This window comes from Micromesistius poutassou (genome assembly GCF_964030765.1).
Source record: "Micromesistius poutassou genome assembly, chromosome: 8".
NCBI classification, from domain to species: Eukaryota; Metazoa; Chordata; class Actinopteri; order Gadiformes; family Gadidae; genus Micromesistius; species Micromesistius poutassou.
Genome location: NC_140278.1, coordinates 2,954,153 through 2,973,466, shown reverse-complemented (window position 1 = coordinate 2,973,466; position 19,314 = coordinate 2,954,153). Strand labels below are relative to the sequence as shown.

General features: G+C 36.7%; 15 non-coding genes across 15 annotated transcripts; all 15 read right to left on the bottom strand.

Annotated features, from left to right (window-relative positions):
- Nucleotides 1-9,360: 9,360 nt before the first annotated feature.
- LOC311352233 (U5 spliceosomal RNA) lies at nucleotides 9,361-9,474 on the bottom strand. Its single transcript, XR_014636816.1, has one exon. It is a non-coding gene; the product is annotated as a U5 spliceosomal RNA (small nuclear RNA).
- Nucleotides 9,475-10,024: 550 nt separating this feature from the next.
- Nucleotides 10,025-10,139, bottom strand: LOC311352285 (U5 spliceosomal RNA). Its single transcript, XR_014636863.1, has one exon. It is a non-coding gene; the product is annotated as a U5 spliceosomal RNA (small nuclear RNA).
- A 550-nt stretch (nucleotides 10,140-10,689) lies between these two features.
- On the bottom strand, nucleotides 10,690-10,803 carry LOC311352276 (U5 spliceosomal RNA). Its single transcript, XR_014636856.1, has one exon. It is a non-coding gene; the product is annotated as a U5 spliceosomal RNA (small nuclear RNA).
- A 551-nt stretch (nucleotides 10,804-11,354) lies between these two features.
- On the bottom strand, nucleotides 11,355-11,467 carry LOC311352288 (U5 spliceosomal RNA). Its single transcript, XR_014636866.1, has one exon. It is a non-coding gene; the product is annotated as a U5 spliceosomal RNA (small nuclear RNA).
- A 552-nt stretch (nucleotides 11,468-12,019) lies between these two features.
- Nucleotides 12,020-12,133, bottom strand: LOC311352294 (U5 spliceosomal RNA). The gene has a single exon (XR_014636871.1). It is a non-coding gene; the product is annotated as a U5 spliceosomal RNA (small nuclear RNA).
- A 551-nt stretch (nucleotides 12,134-12,684) lies between these two features.
- On the bottom strand, nucleotides 12,685-12,798 carry LOC311352255 (U5 spliceosomal RNA). The gene has a single exon (XR_014636837.1). It is a non-coding gene; the product is annotated as a U5 spliceosomal RNA (small nuclear RNA).
- Nucleotides 12,799-13,347: 549 nt separating this feature from the next.
- On the bottom strand, nucleotides 13,348-13,462 carry LOC311352272 (U5 spliceosomal RNA). The gene has a single exon (XR_014636852.1). It is a non-coding gene; the product is annotated as a U5 spliceosomal RNA (small nuclear RNA).
- Nucleotides 13,463-14,014: 552 nt separating this feature from the next.
- Nucleotides 14,015-14,128, bottom strand: LOC311352253 (U5 spliceosomal RNA). Its single transcript, XR_014636835.1, has one exon. It is a non-coding gene; the product is annotated as a U5 spliceosomal RNA (small nuclear RNA).
- Nucleotides 14,129-14,678: 550 nt separating this feature from the next.
- LOC311352298 (U5 spliceosomal RNA) lies at nucleotides 14,679-14,793 on the bottom strand. Its single transcript, XR_014636875.1, has one exon. It is a non-coding gene; the product is annotated as a U5 spliceosomal RNA (small nuclear RNA).
- Nucleotides 14,794-15,344: 551 nt separating this feature from the next.
- Nucleotides 15,345-15,458, bottom strand: LOC311352243 (U5 spliceosomal RNA). Its single transcript, XR_014636826.1, has one exon. It is a non-coding gene; the product is annotated as a U5 spliceosomal RNA (small nuclear RNA).
- Nucleotides 15,459-16,008: 550 nt separating this feature from the next.
- On the bottom strand, nucleotides 16,009-16,123 carry LOC311352269 (U5 spliceosomal RNA). The gene has a single exon (XR_014636849.1). It is a non-coding gene; the product is annotated as a U5 spliceosomal RNA (small nuclear RNA).
- A 551-nt stretch (nucleotides 16,124-16,674) lies between these two features.
- On the bottom strand, nucleotides 16,675-16,788 carry LOC311352299 (U5 spliceosomal RNA). The gene has a single exon (XR_014636876.1). It is a non-coding gene; the product is annotated as a U5 spliceosomal RNA (small nuclear RNA).
- Nucleotides 16,789-17,339: 551 nt separating this feature from the next.
- LOC311352281 (U5 spliceosomal RNA) lies at nucleotides 17,340-17,453 on the bottom strand. The gene has a single exon (XR_014636859.1). It is a non-coding gene; the product is annotated as a U5 spliceosomal RNA (small nuclear RNA).
- Nucleotides 17,454-18,003: 550 nt separating this feature from the next.
- On the bottom strand, nucleotides 18,004-18,118 carry LOC311352273 (U5 spliceosomal RNA). Its single transcript, XR_014636853.1, has one exon. It is a non-coding gene; the product is annotated as a U5 spliceosomal RNA (small nuclear RNA).
- Nucleotides 18,119-18,668: 550 nt separating this feature from the next.
- LOC311352224 (U5 spliceosomal RNA) lies at nucleotides 18,669-18,783 on the bottom strand. Its single transcript, XR_014636808.1, has one exon. It is a non-coding gene; the product is annotated as a U5 spliceosomal RNA (small nuclear RNA).
- Between the last annotated feature and the right edge of the window lie 531 nt (nucleotides 18,784-19,314).

Genomic DNA, 19,314 nt, shown 5'->3' with positions numbered 1-19,314 from the left:
TCAACTATCAACTATCAACTATCAAACTATCAACTATCAACTATCACTATCAACTATCACTTATCAACTATCAACTATCACTTATCACTATCAACTATCAACTATCACTATCAACTATCAACTATCACTATCAACTATCAACTATCAACTATCAACATCAATTATCAACTATCAACTATCACTATCAACTATCAACTATCACTTATCAACTATCAACTATCACTATCAACTATCACTATCAACTATCAACTATCACTATCAACTATCACTTATCAACTATCAACTATCAACTATCACTTATCAACTATCACTATCAACTATCTTATCAACTATCAACTATCAACTATCAACTATCAACTATCACTTATCAACTATCAACTATCACTATCAACTATCAACTATCAACTATCACTATCAACTATCAACTATCACTATCAACTATCACTTATCAACTATCACAACACTATCAACTATCACTTATCAACTATCAACTATCACTTATCAACTATCAACTATCAACTATCAACTATCACTTATCAACTATCAACTATCAACTATCAACTATCACTATCAACTATCAACTATCACTTATCAACTATCACTATCAACTATCAACTATCAATTATCAACTATCAACTATCAACTATCAACTATCACTATCAACTATCAACTATCACTTATCAACTATCACTATCAACTATCAACTATCAACTCACTATCAACTATCAACTATCAACTATCACTATCAACTATCACTTATCAACTATCAACTATCACTATCAACTATCAACTATCACTATCAACTATCAGCTTATCAACTATCAACTTCAACACTATCAACTATCACTTATCAACTATCAACTATCACTTATCAACTATCAACTATCACTATCACTATCACTATCAACTATCAACTATCACTTATCAACTATCAACTATCACTTATCAACTATCACTCTATCAACTATCAACTATCACTATCAACTATCAACTATCACTTATCAACTATCAACTATCAACTATCACTTATCAACTATCACTTATCAACTATCAACTATCAACTATCAACTATCACTTATCAACTATCAACTATCACTATCACTTATCAACTATCAACTATCAACTATCACTTATCAACTATCACTATCACTATCAACTATCACTTATCAACTATCAACTATCACTATCAACTATCACTTATCAACTATCAACTATCAACTATCAACTATCAACTATCAACTATCACACTTATCAACTATCACTATCAACTATCTCAACTATCACTTATCAACTATCAACTATCACTTATCAACTATCAACTATCAACTATCACTATCAACTATCAACTATCAACTATCAACTATCAACTATATCAACTATCACTACACTTATCAACTATCAACTATCACTTATCAACTATCAACTATCAACTATCAACTATCACTTATCAACTATCACTATCAACTATCAACTATCACTTATCAACTATCAACTATCACTTATCAACTATCACTTATCAACTATCAACTATCACTATCAACTATCACTTATCAACTATCAACTATCACTTATCAACTATCACTTTCAACTATCAACTATCACTATCAACTATCACTTATCAACTATCAACTATCACTATCACTATCAACTATCAACTATCAACTATCACTTATCAACTATCACTTTATCAACTATCACTATCAACTATCAACTATCAACTATCAACTATCAACTATCAACTATCACTATCAACTATCACTTATCAACTATCAACTATCAACTATCACTATCAACTATCACTTATCAACTATCAACTATCACTATCAACTATCAACTATCAACTTATCAACTATCAACTATCACTATCAACTATCAACTATCAACTATCACTTATCACTATCAACTATCAACTATCAACTATCACTTATCAACTATCAACTATCACTATCAACTATCACTTATCAACTATCAACTATCACTATCAACTATCAACTATCACTATCAACTATCACTTATCAACTATCAACTATCAACTATCAACTATCACTTATCAACTATCAACTATCAACTTCATCAACTATCACTTATCAACTATCAACTATCACTTATCAACTATCAACTATCAACTATCACTATCACTTATCAACTATCAACTATCAACTATCAACTATCACTATCAACTATCAACTATCACTATCACTATCAACTATCACTTATCAACTATCAACTATCACTTATCAACTATCAACTATCACTTATCAACTATCACTTATCAACTATCAACTATCACTTATCAACTATCACTATCACTTATCAACTATCAACTATCACTTATCAACTATCAACTATCAACTATCAACTATCAACTATCACTTATCAACTATCAACTATCACTATCAACTATCAACTATCACTTATCAACTATCAACTATCAACTATCACTTATCAACTATCACTTATAACTATCAACTATCACTTATCAACTATCAACTATCAACTATCAACTATCACTTATCAACTATCAACTATCAACTATCAACTATCAACTATCAACTATCAACTATCAACTATCACTTATCAACTATCAACTATCACTTATCACTATCAACTATCAACTATCAACTATCACTTATCAACTATCAACTATCAACTATCAACTATCACTTATCAACTATCAACTATCACTTATCAACTATCACTATCACTATCAACTATCAACTATCACTTATCAACTATCAACTATCAATCACTTATCAACTATCACTTATATCAACTATCAACTATCACTTATCAACTATCAACTATCACTTATCAACTATCAACTATCAACTATCAACTATCAACTATCAACTATCACTTATCAACTATCAACTATCAACTATCAACTATCACTTATCACTATCAACTATCACTATCACTATCAACTATCAACTATCAACTATCACTTATCAACTATCAACTATCAACTATCAACTATCACTTATCAACTATCAACTATCACTATCAACTATCACTATCAACTATCACTTATCAACTATCACTATCAACTATCACTTATCACTATCACTATCACTTATCAACTATCACTTATCAACTATCAACTATCAACTACACTTATCAACTATCAACTATCAACTATCACTTATCACTATCACTATCAACTATCAACTATCACTTATCAACTATCAACTATCACTATCACTATCAACTATCACTTATCAACTATCAACTATCACTTATCAACTATCAACTATCACTTATCAACTATCAACTATCAACTATCAACTATCACTTATCAACTATCAACTATCACTATCACTATCAACTATCAACTATCAACTATCAACTATCACTTATCAACATCACTATCAACTATCAACTATCACTTATCAACTATCAACTATCACTTATCAACTATCACTTATCAACTATCAACTATCAACTATCAACTATCACTTATCAACTATCAACTATCACTTATCAACTATCAACTATCAACTATCAACTATCAACTATCACTTATCAACTATCAACTATCAACTATCACTTATATCAACTATCACTATCAACTATCAACATCAACTATCACTTATCAACTATCACTATCAACTATCAACTATCACTTATCAACTATCAACTATCAACTATCACTATCAACTATCACTCTATCAACTATCACTTATCAACTATCAACTATCAACTATCAACTATCACTATCAACTATCAACTATCACTATCAACTATCAACTATCAACTATCAACTATCAACTATCAACTATCACTATCACTTATCAACTATCACTTATCAACTATCAACTATCACTATCAACTATCACTATCAACTATCACTTATCAACTATCAACTATCAACTATCACTTATCAACTATCAACTATCAACTATCAACTATCACTTATCAACTATCAACTATCACTTATCAACTATCAACTATCAACTATCAACTATCACTTATCAACTATCAACTATCAACTATCAACTATCACTTATCAACTATCAACTATCACTATCAACTATCACTTATCAACTATCAACTATCAACTATCACTCTATCAACTATCACTCACTTATCAACTATCAACTATCACTTATCAACTATCACTTATCAACTATCAACTATCAACTATCACTTATCACTACACTATCAACTATCAACTATCACTTATCAACTATCAACTATCACTTATCAACTATCAACTATCACTATCAACTATCACTATCAACTATCACTATCAACTATCAACTATCAACTATCACTTATCAACTATCAACTATCAACTATCACATCACTATCAACTATCACTTATCAACTATCAACTATCAACTATCACTTATCAACTATCACTATCAACTATCACTATCACTATCACTTCAACTATCAACTATCACTTATCAACTATCAACTATCAACTATCACTTATCAACTATCACTATCAACTATCAACTATCACTTATCAACTATCAACTATCACTTATCAACTTCAACTATCAACTATCAACTATCACTATCAACTATCACTATCAACTATCACTATCACTTCACTATCAACTATCAACTATCAACTATCAACTATCACTTATCAACTATCAACTATCACTTATCAACTATCAACTATCAACTATCACTTATCACTATCAACTATCAACTATCACTATCAACTATCACTTATCAACTATCAACTATCAACTATCACTTATCAACTATCACTTATCAACTATCAACTATCACTTATCAACTACACTATCACTTATCAACTATCACTATCACTATCAACTTCACTATCAACTATCAACTATCACTTATCAACTATCAACTATCACTTATCAACTATCAACTATCACTATCAACTATCAACTATCACTTATCAACTATCAACTATCAACTATCAACTATCACTTATCAACTATCAACTATCAACTATCACTTATCAACTATCACTAACTATCACTATCACTTATCAACTATCACTATCAACTATCACTATCAACTATCAACTATCAACTATCAACTATCACTTATCAACTATCAACTATCAACTATCAACTATCACTTATCACTATCAACTATCACTTATCAACTATCAACTATCAACTATCACTTATCAACTATCAACTATCACTATCACTATCAACTACACTATCAACTCACTATCAACTATCAACTATCAACTATCACTTATCAACTATCAACTATCAACTATCACTTATCAACTATCACTATCAACTATCAACTATCACTTATCAACTATCAACTATCACTATCACTATCAACTATCAACTATCACTTATCAACTATCAACTATCACTATCACTATCACTATCAACTATCAACTATCAACTATCAACTATCACTTATCAACTATCAACTATCAACTATCACTTATCAACTATCAACTATCAACTATCAACTATCACTTATCAACTATCAACTATCAACTATCACTATCAACTATCAACTATCACTATCAACTATCAACTATCAACTATCACTTATCAACTATCAACTATCACTATCACTATCAACTATCACTTATCAACTTATCAACTATCACTTATCAACTATCAACTATCAACTATCACTTATCAACTATCAACTATCACTATCAACTATCAACTATCAACTATCAACTATCAACTATCAACTATCAACTATCAACTATCACTATCACTAACTATCAACTATCAACTATCACTTATCAACTATCAACTATCAACTATCACTATCACATCACTATCACTATCAACTATCACTATCAACTATCAACTATCACTATCACTATCACTATCAACTATCAACTATCAACTATCACTTATCAACTATCAACTATCAACTATCAACTATCACTTCAACTATCAACTATCACTATCACTATCACTATCACTATCAACTATCAACTATCACTTATCAACTATCAACTATCAACTATCACTTATCAACTATCAACTATCAACTATCAACTATCAACTATCACTTATCAACTATCACACTACACTATCAACTATCAACTATCACTTATCAACTATCAACTATCAACTATCAACTATCAACTATCACTATCACTTATCAACTATCAACTATCAACTATCACTTATCAACTATCACTTATCAACTATCACTTATCAACTATCACTATCACTTACTACATCAACTATCAACTATCAACTATCACTTATCAACTATCAACTATCAACTATCAACTATCACTTATCAACTATCAACTATCAACTATCACTTATCAACTATCAACTATCAACTATCAACTCACTTATCAACTATCAACTATCACTTATCAACTATCACACTTCACTATCACTTATCAACTATCACTATCACTATCACTATCACTTATCAACTATCAACTATCACTTATCAACTATCACTTATCAACTATCAACTATCACTTATCAACTATCACTTATCAACTATCAACTATCACTTATCAACTATAACACTATCACTTATCAACTATCAACTATCAACTATCAACTATCAACTTATCAACTATCAACTATCAACTATCACTTATCAACTATCACTAACTATCAACTATCACTTATCAACTATCAACTATCACTTATCAACTATCACTTATCAACTATCAACTATCACTTATCAACTATCAACTATCATTAACTATCAACTATCACTTAACTATCAACTATCAACTATCAACTATCAACTATCACTTATCAACTATCAACTATCACTATCAACTATCAACTATCACTTATCAACTATCAACTATCACTATCACTTATCAACTCTATAAACTATCAACTATCACTTATCAACTATCAACTATCAACTATCACTTATCAACTATCAACTATCACTTATCAACTATCACTTATCAACTATCAACTATCAACTATCAACTATCACTTATCAACTATCAACTATCACTTATCAACTATCAACTATCACTTATCAACTATCAACTATCACTACACTATCAACTATCAACTATCAACTATCAACTATCAACTATCACTTATCAACTATCACTATCAACTATCAACTATCAACTATCACTTATCAACTATCAACTATCAACTATCACTATCAACTATCACTTATCAACTATCAACTATCACTTATCAACTATCAACTATCAACTATCACTTATCAACTATCAACTATCAACTATCAACTATCAACTATCACTATCACTATCAACTATCAACTATCACTTATCAACTATCACTATCAACTATCACTTATCAACTATCAACTATCACTTTCAACTATCAACTATCAAACTTATCAACTATCAACTCCTTATCAACTATCAACTATCAACTATCAACTATCACTTATCAACTATCAACTATCAACTATCAACTATCAACTATCAACTATCAACTATCACTTATCAACTATCAACTATCAACTATCACTTATCAACTATCACTTATCAACTATCACTATCACTTATCAACTATCAACTATCAACTATCACTATCAACTATCACTTATCAACTATCAACTATCAACTATCACTTATCAACTATCCTTATAACTATCAACTATCACTTATCAACTATCAACTATCAACTATCACTTATCAACTATCAACTATCAACTATCAACTATCACTTATCAACTATCAACTATCAACTATCACTTATCAACTATCAACTATCACTTATCAACTATCAACTATCACTTATCAACTATCAACTATCAACTATCAACTATCACTTATCAACTATCAACTATCAACTATCAACTATCAACTATCACTTATCAACTATCACTTATCAACTATCAACTATCAACTATCACTTATCAACTATCAACTATCAACTATCACTTATCAACTATCAACTATCACTTATCAACTATCAACTATCACTTATCAACTATCAACTATCAACTATCACTTATCAACTATCAACTATCAACTATCAACTATCAACTATCAACTATCAACTATCAACTATCACTTATCAACTATCAACTATCAACTATCACTTATCAACTATCAACTATCACTTATCAACTATCAACTATCAACTATCACTTATCAACTATCAACTATCACTTATCAACTATCAACTATCAACTATCAACTATCACTTATCAACTATCAACTATCACTTATCAACTATCAACTATCAACTATCAACTATCAACTATCAACTATCACTTATCAACTATCAACTATCACTTATCAACTATCAACTATCACTTATCAACTATCAACTATCACTTATCAACTATCAACTATCAACTATCAACTATCAACTATCAACTATCAACTATCAACTATCAACTATCACTTATCAACTATCAACTATCAACTATCAACTATCACTTATCAACTATCAACTATCACTTATCAACTATCACTTATCAACTATCAACTATCACTTATCAACTATCAACTATCAACTATCACTTATCACTTATCAACTATCAACTATCAACTATCAACTATCAACTATCACTTATCAACTATCAACTATCACTTATCAACTATCACTTATCAACTATCAACTATCAACTATCACTTATCAACTATCAACTATCAACTATCACTTATCAACTATCACTTATCACTTATCAACTATCAACTATCAACTATCAACTATCACTTATCAACTATCAACTATCAACTATCACTTATCAACTATCAACTATCACTTATCAACTATCACTTATCAACTATCAACTATCAACTATCACTTATCAACTATCAACTATCACTTATCAACTATCACTTATCACTTATCAACTATCACTTATCAACTATCAACTATCAACTATCAACTATCACCTATCAACTATCAACTATCAACTATCAACTATCACTTATCAACTATCAACTATCAACTATCACTTATCAACTATTAACTATCAACTATCAACTATCACTTATCAACTATCAACTATCAACTATCAACTATCAACTATCACTTATCAACTATCAACTATCACTTATCAACTATCAACTATCACTTATCAACTATCAACTATCACTTATCAACTATCAACTATCAACTATCAACTATCAACTATCACTTATCAACTATCAACTATCACTTATCAACTATCAACTATCACTTATCAACTATCAACTATCACTTATCACCTATCAACTATCAACTATCACTTATCAACTATCACTTATCAACTATCAACTATCAACTATCAACTATCACTTATCAACTATCACTTATCAACTATCAACTATCAATTATCACTTATCAACTATCACTTATCAACTATCAACTATCACTTATCAACTATCACTTATCAACTATCAACTATCACTTATCAACTATCAACTATCACTTATCAACTATCAACTATCACTTATCAACTATCAAAGAAAGAAAGCCCCAGCTTGCGGCAGAGCGGCAAAAAATTAGTTGAAACTCATATTGTTCCTCTCCACGGAAATCTTTAGTAAAAGGCGAAAGATTTATACGATCTGAAGAGAAACCTGAGTGCTGCCGTTGATGCGCGTTCAAATGTCGACCCATTGTCCCACCTAATACCTTAAGTGAGGTTTTTTACACAAACAGTGGCATATAGTTTGACTTTTGCAGTGATAACCAGAGGCACTAGAGTTAAGGCTACATATTGCCACGGTGGATTCTGGATAACACAGTGTGCCAATTGAAATGTCATTTAAAGAGTACATTTACCGTTTGGCAAAGCACTGTGGGTAGTTGCCTGTCACCGGTTTCATGCGTTCGCATAATGGAACGTACAGAGGAATTACTTAGGAGCTTTGTACGGATAGGCCGAGTCCACAGTCTATACTTCTTGTGTGACTGGCAAAAGGTGTACTGTGAAAAGTGCATATTGACTGCCATCTGGTGGATAGAAAAGATAAAAGTATTTCGTCTCATTTCAATACTTTCAGTGGAGCGATTCATTCATGCCACAAGTGTTGGGCACATTTTTGTGGCCACGTAAACCACACTGTGCTGTGCAGTCAAGCAACACGAGCTCACCCTCTGCGATGCAGACCGTTTTTCTTAAACAGGGAAAGAAAGCCCCACCTTGCGGCAGAGCAGCAAAAAATTAGTTGAAACTCATATTGTTCCTCTCCACAGAAATCTTTAGTAAAAGGCGAAAGATTTATACGATCTGAAGAGAAACCTGAGTGCTGCCGTTGATGCGCGTTCAAATGTCGACCCATTGTCCCACCTAATACCTTAAGTGAGGTTTTTTACACAAACAGTGGCCTATAGTTTGACTTTTGCAGTGATAACCAGAGGCACTAGAGTTAAGGCTACAGATTGCCCGGTGGATTCTGGATAACACAGTGTGCCAATTGAAATGTCATTTAAAGAGTACATTTACCGTTTGGCAAAGCACTGTGGGTAGTTGCCTGTCACCGGTTTCATGCGTTCGCATAATGGAACGTACAGAGGAATTACTTAGGAGCTTTGTATGGATAGGCCGAGTCCACAGTCTATACTTCTTGTGTGACTGGCAAAAGGTGTACTGTGAAAAGTGCATATTGACTGCCATCTGGTGGATAGAAAAGATAAAAGTATTTCGTCTCATTTCAATACTTTCAGTGGAGCGATTCATTCATGCCACAAGTGTTGGGCACATTTTTGTGGCCACGTAAACCACACTGTGCTGTGCAGTCAAGCAACACGAGCTCACCCTCTGCGATGCAGACCGTTTTTCTTAAACAGGGAAAGAAAGCCCCACCTTGCGGCAGAGCGGCAAAAAATTTGTTGAAACTCATATTGTTCCTCTCCACGGAAATCTTTAGTAAAAGGCGAAAGATTTATACGATCTGAATAGAAACCTGAGTGCTGCCGTTGATGCGCGTTCAAATGTCGACCCATTGTCCCACCTAATACCTTAAGTGAGGTTTTTTACACAAACAGTGGCCTATAGTTTGACTTTTGCAGTGATAACCAGAGGCACTAGAGTTAAGGCTACAGATTGCCACGGTGGATTCTGGATAACACAGTGTGCCAATTGAAATGTCATTTAAAGAGTACATTTACCGTTTGGCAAAGCACTGTGGGTAGTTGCCTGTCACCGGTTTCATGCGTTCGCATAATGGAACGTACAGAGGAATTACTTAGGAGCTTTGTATGGATAGGCCGAGTCCACAGTCTATACTTCTTGTGTGACTGGCAAAAGGTGTACTGTGAAAAGTGCATATTGACTGCCATCTGGTGGATAGAAAAGATAAAAGTATTTCGTCTCATTTCAATACTTTCAGCGGAGCGATTCATTCATGCCACAAGTGTTGGGCACATTTTTGTGGCCACGTAAACCACACTGTGCTGTGCAGTCAAGCAACACAAGCTCACCCTCTGCGATGCAGACCATTTTTCTTAAACACGGAAAGAAAACCGCACCTTGCGGCAGAGCGGCAAAAAATTAGTTGAAACTCATATTGTTCCTCTCCACGGAAATCTTTAGTAAAAGGCGAAAGATTTATACGATCGGAAGAGAAACCTGAGCGCTGCCGTTGATGCGCGTTCAAATGTCGACCCATTGTCCCACCTAATACCTTAAGTGAGGTTTTTTACACAAACAGTGGCCTATAGTTTGACTTTTGCAGTGATAACCAGAGGCACTAGAGTTATGGCTACAGATTGCCACGGTGGATTCTGGATAACACAGTGTGCCAATTGAAATGTCATTTAAAGAGTACATTTACCGTTTGGCAAAGCACTGTGGGTAGTTGCCTGTCACCGGTTTCATGCGTTCGCATAATGGAACGTACAGAGGAATTACTTAGGAGCTTTGTACGGATAGGCCGAGTCCACAGTCTATACTTCTTGTGTGACTGGCAAAAGGTGTACTGTGAAAAGTGCATATTGACTGCCATCTGGTGGATAGAAAAGATAAAAGTATTTCGTCTCATTTCAATACTTTCAGTGGAGCGATTCATTCATGCCACAAGTGTTGGGCACATTTTTGTGGCCACGTAAACCACACTGTGCTGTGCAGTCAAGCAACACGAGCTCACCCTCTGCGATGCAGACCGTTTTTCTTAAACAGGGAAAGAAAGCCCCACCTTGCGGCAGAGCGGCAAAAAATTTGTTGAAACTCATATTGTTCCTCTCCACGGAAATCTTTAGTAAAAGGCGAAGGATTTATACGATCTGAAGAGAAACCTGAGTGCTGCCGTTGATGCGCGTTCAAATGTCGACCCATTGTCCCACCTAATACCTTAAGTGAGGTTTTTTACACAAACAGTGGCCTATAGTTTGACTTTTGCAGTGATAACCAGAGGCACTAGAGTTAAGGCTACAGATTGCCACGGTGGATTCTGGATAACACAGTGTGCCAATTGAAATGTCATTTAAAGAGTACATTTACCGTTTGGCAAAGCACTGTGGGTAGTTGCCTGTCACCGGTTTCATGCGTTCGCATAATGGAACGTACAGAGGAATTACTTAGGAGCTTTGTACGGATAGGCCGAGTCCACAGTCTATACTTCTTGTGTGACTGGCAAAAGGTGTACTGTGAACAGTGCATATTGACTGCCATCTGGTGGATAGAAAAGATAAAAGTATTTCGTCTCATTTCAATACTTTCAGTGGAGCGATTCATTCATGCCACAAGTGTTGGGCACATTTTTGTGGCCACGTAAACCACACTGTGCTGTGCAGTCAAGCAACACGAGCTCACCCTCTGCGATGCAGACCGTTTTTCTTAAACAGGGAAAGAAAGCCCCACCTTGCGGCAGAGCGGCAAAAAATTTGTTGAAACTCATATTGTTCCTCTCCACGGAAATCTTTAGTAAAAGGCGAAAGATTTATACGATCTGAAGAGAAACCTGAGTGCTGCCGTTGATGCGCGTTCAAATGTCGACCCATTGTCCCACCTAATACCTTAAGTGAGGTTTTTTACACAAACAGTGGCCTATAGTTTGACTTTTGCAGTGATAACCAGAGGCACTAGAGTTAAGGCTACAGATTGCCACGGTGGATTCTGGATAACACAGTGTGCCAATTGAAATGTCATTTAAAGAGTACATTTACCGTTTGGCAAAGCACTGTGGGTAGTTGCCTGTCACCGGTTTCATGCGTTCGCATAATGGAACGTACAGAGGAATTACTTAGGAGCTTTGTACGGATAGGCCGAGTCCACAGTCTATACTTCTTGTGTGACTGGCAAAAGGTGTACTGTGAAAAGTGCATATTGACTGCCATCTGGTGGATAGAAAAGATAAAAGTATTTCGTCTCATTTCAATACTTTCAGTGGAGCGATTCATTCATGCCACAAGTGTTGGGCACATTTTTGTGGCCACGTAAACCACACTGTGCTGTGCAGTCAAGCAACACGAGCTCACCCTCTGCGATGCAGACCGTTTTTCTTAAACAGGGAAAGAAAGCCCCACCTTGCGACAGAGCGGCAAAATATTAGTTGAAACTCATATTGTTCCTCTCCACGGAAATCTTTAGTAAAAGGCGAAAGATTTATACGATCTGAAGAGAAACCTGAGTGCTGCCGTTGATGCGCGTTCAAATGTCGACCCATTGTCCCACCTAATACCTTAAGTGAGGTTTTTTACACAAACAGTGGCATATAGTTTGACTTTTGCAGTGATAACCAGAGGCACTAGAGTTAAGGCTACATATTGCCACGGTGGATTCTGGATAACACAGTGTGCCAATTGAAATGTCATTTAAAGAGTACATTTACCGTTTGGCAAAGCACTGTGGGTAGTTGCCTGTCACCGGTTTCATGCGTTCGCATAATGGAACGTACAGAGGAATTACTTAGGAGCTTTGTACGGATAGGCCGAGTCCACAGTCTATACTTCTTGTGTGACTGGCAAAAGGTGTACTGTGAAAAGTGCATATTGACTGCCATCTGGTGGATAGAAAAGATAAAAGTATTTCGTCTCATTTCAATACTTTCAGTGGAGCGATTCATTCATGCCACAAGTGTTGGGCACATTTTTGTGGCCACGTAAACCACACTGTGCTGTGCAGTCAAGCAACACGAGCTCACCCTCTGCGATGCAGACAGTTTTTCTTAAACAGGGAAAGAAAGCCCCACCTTGCGGCAGAGCGGCAAAAAATTAGTTGAAACTCATATTGTTCCTCTCCACGGAAATCTTTAGTAAAAGGCAAAAGATTTATACGATCTGAAGAGAAACCTGAGTGCTGCCGTTGATGCGCGTTCAAATGTCGACCCATTGTCCCACCTAATACCTTAAGTGAGGTTTTTTACACAAACAGTGGCCTATAGTTTGACTTTTGCAGTGATAACCAGAGGCACTAGAGTTAAGGCTACAGATTGCCACGGTGGATTCTGGATAACACAGTGTGCCAATTGAAATGTCATTTAAAGAGTACATTTACCGTTTGGCAAAGCACTGTGGGTAGTTGCCTGTCACCGGTTTCATGCGTTCGCATAATGGAACGTACAGAGGAATTACTTAGGAGCTTTGTACGGATAGGCCGAGTCCACAGTCTATACTTCTTGTGTGACTGGCAAAAGGTGTACTGTGAAAAGTGCATATTGACTGCCATCTGGTGGATAGAAAAGATAAAAGTATTTCGTCTCATTTCAATACTTTCAGTGGAGCGATTCATTCATGCCACAAGTGTTGGGCACATTTTTGTGGCCACGTAAACCACACTGTGCTGTGCAGTCAAGCAACACGAGCTCACCCTCTGCGATGCAGACCATTTTTCTTAAACACGGAAAGAAAACCCCACCTTGCGGCAGAGCGGCAGAAAATTAGTTGAAACTCATATTGTTCCTCTCCACGTAAATCTTTAGTAAAAGGCGAAAGATTTATACGATCTGAAGTGAAACCTGAGTGCTACCGTTGATGCGCGTTCAAATGTCGACCCATTGTCCCACCTAATACCTTAAGTGAGGTTTTTTACACAAACAGTGGCCTATAGTTTGACTTTTGCAGTGATAACCAGAGGCACTAGAGTTAAGGCTACAGATTGCCACGGTGGATTCTGGATAACACAGTGTGCCAATTGAAATGTCATTTAAAGAGTACATTTACCGTTTGGCAAAGCACTGTGGGTAGTTGCCTGTCACCGGTTTCATGCGTTCGCATAATGGAACGTACAGAGGAATTACTTAGGAGCTTTGTACGGATAGGCCGAGTCCACAGTCTATACTTCTTGTGTGACTGGCAAAAGGTGTACTGTGAAAAGTGCATATTGACTGCCATCTGGTGGATAGAAAAGATAAAAGTATTTCGTCTCATTTCAATACTTTCAGTGGAGCGATTCATTCATGCCACAAGTGTTGGGCACATTTTTGTGGCCACGTAAACCACACTGTGCTGTGCAGTCAAGCAACACGAGCTCACCCTCTGCGATGCAGACAGTTTTTCTTAAACAGGGAAAGAAAGCCCCACCTTGCGGCAGAGCGGCAAAAAATTAGTTGAAACTCATATTGTTCCTCTCCACGGAAATCTTTAGTAAAAGGCGAAAGATTTATACGATCTGAAGAGAAACCTGAGTGCTGCCGTTGATGCGCGTTCAAATGTCGACCCATTGTCCCACCTAATACCTTAAGTGAGGTTTTTTACACAAACAGTGGCCTATAGTTTGACTTTTGCAGTGATAACCAGAGGCACTAGAGTTAAGGCTACAGATTGCCACGGTGGATTCTGGATAACACAGTGTGCCAATTGAAATGTCATTTAAAGAGTACATTTACCGTTTGGCAAAGCACTGTGGGTAGTTGCCTGTCACCGGTTTCATGCGTTCGCATAATGGAACGTACAGAGGAATTACTTAGGAGCTTTGTACGGATAGGCCGAGTCCACAGTCTATACTTCTTGTGTGACTGGCAAAAGGTGTACTGTGAAAAGTGCATATTGACTGCCATCTGGTGGATAGAAAAGATAAAAGTATTTCGTCTCATTTCAATACTTTCAGTGGAGCGATTCATTCATGCCACAAGTGTTGGGCACATTTTTGTGGCCACGTAAACCACACTGTGCTGTGCAGTCAAGCAACACGAGCTCACCCTCTGCGATGCAGACCATTTTTCTTAAACACGGAAAGAAAACCCCACCTTGCGGCAGAGCGGCAAAAAATTAGTTGAAACTCATATTGTTCCTCTCCACGGAAATCTTTAGTAAAAGGCGAAAGATTTATACGATCTGAAGTGAAACCTGAGTGCTACCGTTGATGCGCGTTCAAATGTCGACCCATTGTCCCACCTAATACCTTAAGTGAGGTTTTTTACACAAACAGTGGCCTATAGTTTGACTTTTGCAGTGATAACCAGAGGCACTAGAGTTAAGGCTACAGATTGCCACGGTGGATTCTGGATAACACAGTGTGCCAATTGAAATGTCATTTAAAGAGTACATTTACCGTTTGGCAAAGCACTGTGGGTAGTTGCCTGTCACCGGTTTCATGCGTTCGCATAATGGAACGTACAGAGGAATTACTTAGGAGCTTTGTACGGATAGGCCGAGTCCACAGTCTATACTTCTTGTGTGACTGGCAAAAGGTGTACTGTGAAAAGTGCATATTGACTGCCATCTGGTGGATAGAAAAGATAAAAGTATTTCGTCTCATTTCAATACTTTCAGTGGAGCGATTCATTCATGCCACAAGTGTTGGGCACATTTTTGTGGCCACGTAAACCACACTGTGCTGTGCAGTCAAGCAACACGAGCTCACCCTCTGCGATGCAGACCTTTTTTCTTAAACAGGGAAAGGAAGCCCCACCTTGCGGCAGAGCGGCAAAATATTAGTTGAAACTGATATTGTTCCTCTCCACGGAAATCTTTAGTAAAAGGCGAAAGATTTATAGGATCTGAAGAGAAACCTGAGTGCTGCCGTTGATGCGCGTTCAAATGTCGACCCATTGTCCCACCTAATACCTTAAGTGAGGTTTTTTACACAAACAGTGGCATATAGTTTGACTTTTGCAGTGATAACCAGAGGCACTAGAGTTAAGGCTACATATTGCCACGGTGGATTCTGGATAACACAGTGTGCCAATTGAAATGTCATTTAAAGAGTACATTTACCGTTTGGCAAAGCACTGTGGGTAGTTGCCTGTCACCGGTTTCATGCGTTCGCATAATGGAACGTACAGAGGAATTACTTAGGAGCTTTGTACGGATAGGCCGAGTCCACAGTCTATACTTCTTGTGTGACTGGCAAAAGGTGTACTGTGAAAAGTGCATATTGACTGCCATCTGGTGGATAGAAAAGATAAAAGTATTTCGTCTCATTTCAATACTTTCAGTGGAGCGATTCATTCATGCCACAAGTGTTGGGCACATTTTTGTGGCCACGTAAACCACACTGTGCTGTGCAGTCAAGCAACACGAGCTCACCCTCTGCGATGCAGACCGTTTTTCTTAAACAGGGAAAGAAAGCCCCACCTTGCGGCAGAGCGGCAAAAAATTAGTTGAAACTCATATTGTTCCTCTCCACAGAAATCTTTAGTAAAAGGCGAAAGATTTATACGATCTGAAGAGAAACCTGAGTGCTGCCGTTGATGCGCGTTCAAATGTCGACCCATTGTCCCACCTAATACCTTAAGTGAGGTTTTTTACACAAACAGTGGCCTATAGTTTGACTTTTGCAGTGATAACCAGAGGCACTAGAGTTAAGGCTACAGATTGCCACGGTGGATTCTGGATAACACAGTGTGCCAATGGAAATGTCATTTAAAGAGTACATTTACCGTTTGGCAAAGCACTGTGGGTAGTTGCCTGTCACCGGTTTCATGCGTTTGCATAATGGAACGTACAGAGGAATTACTTAGGAGCTTTGTACGGATAGGCCGAGTCCACAGTCTATACTTCTTGTGTGACTGGCAAAAGGTGTACTGTGAAAAGTGCATATTGACTGCCATCTGGTGGATAGAAAAGATAAAAGTATTTCGTCTCATTTCAATACTTTCAGTGGAGCGATTCATTCATGCCACAAGTGTTGGGCACATTTTTGTGGCCACGTAAACCACACTGTGCTGTGCAGTCAAGCAACACGAGCTCACCCTCTGCGATGCAGACCACTTTTCTTACACACGGAAATAAAACCCCACCTTGCGGCAGAGCGGCAAAAAATTAGTTGAAACTCATATTGTTCCTCTCCACGGAAATCTTTAGTAAAAGGCGAAAGATTTACACGATCTGAAGAGAAACCTGAGTGCTGCCGTTGATGCGCGTTCAAATGTCGACCCATTGTCCCACCTAATACCTTAAGTGAGGTTTTTTACACAAACAGTGGCCTATAGTTTGACTTTTGCAGTGATAACCAGAGGCACTAGAGTTAAGGCTACAGATTGCCACGGTGGATTCTGGATAACACAGTGTGCCAATTGAAATGTCATTTAAAGAGTACATTTACCGTTTGGCAAAGCACTGTGGGTAGTTGCCTGTCACCGGTTTCATGCGTTCGCATAATGGAACGTACAGAGGAATTACTTAGGAGCTTTGTACGGATAGGCCGAGTCCACAGTCTATACTTCTTGTGTGACTGGCAAAAGGTGTACTGTGAAAAGTGCATATTGACTGCCATCTGGTGGATAGAAAAGATAAAAGTATTTCGTCTCATTTCAATACTTTCAGTGGAGCGATTCATTCATGCCACAAGTGTTGGGCACATTTTTGTGGCCACGTAAACCACACTGTGCTGTGCAGTCAAGCAACACGAGCTCACCCTCTGCGATGCAGACCATTTTTCTTAAACACGGAAAGAAAACCCCACCTTGCGGCAGAGCGGCAAAAAATTAGTTGAAACTCATATTGTTCCTCTCCACGGAAATCTTTAGTAAAAGGCGAAAGATTTATACGATCTGAAGAGAAACCTGAGTGCTGCCGTTGATGCGCGTTCAAATGTCGACCCATTGTCCCACCTAATACCTTAAGTGAGGTTTTTTACACAAACAGTGGCCTATAGTTTGACTTTTGCAGTGATAACCAGAGGCACTAGAGTTAAGGCTACAGATTGCCACGGTGGATTCTGGATAACACAGTGTGCCAATTGAAATGTCATTTAAAGAGTACATTTACCGTTTGGCAAAGCACTGTGGGTAGTTGCCTGTCACCGGTTTCATGCATTCGCATAATGGAACGTACAGAGGAATTACTTAGGAGCTTTGTACGGATAGGCCGAGTCCACAGTCTATACTTCTTGTGTGACTGGCAAAAGGTGTACTGTGAAAAGTGCATATTGACTGCCATCTGGTGGATAGAAAAGATAAAAGTATTTCGTCTCATTTCAATACTTTCAGTGGAGCGATTCATTCATGCCACAAGTGTTGGGCACATTTTTGTGGCCACGTAAACCACACTGTGCTGTGCAGTCAAGCAACACGAGCTCACCCTCTGCGATGCAGACCATTTT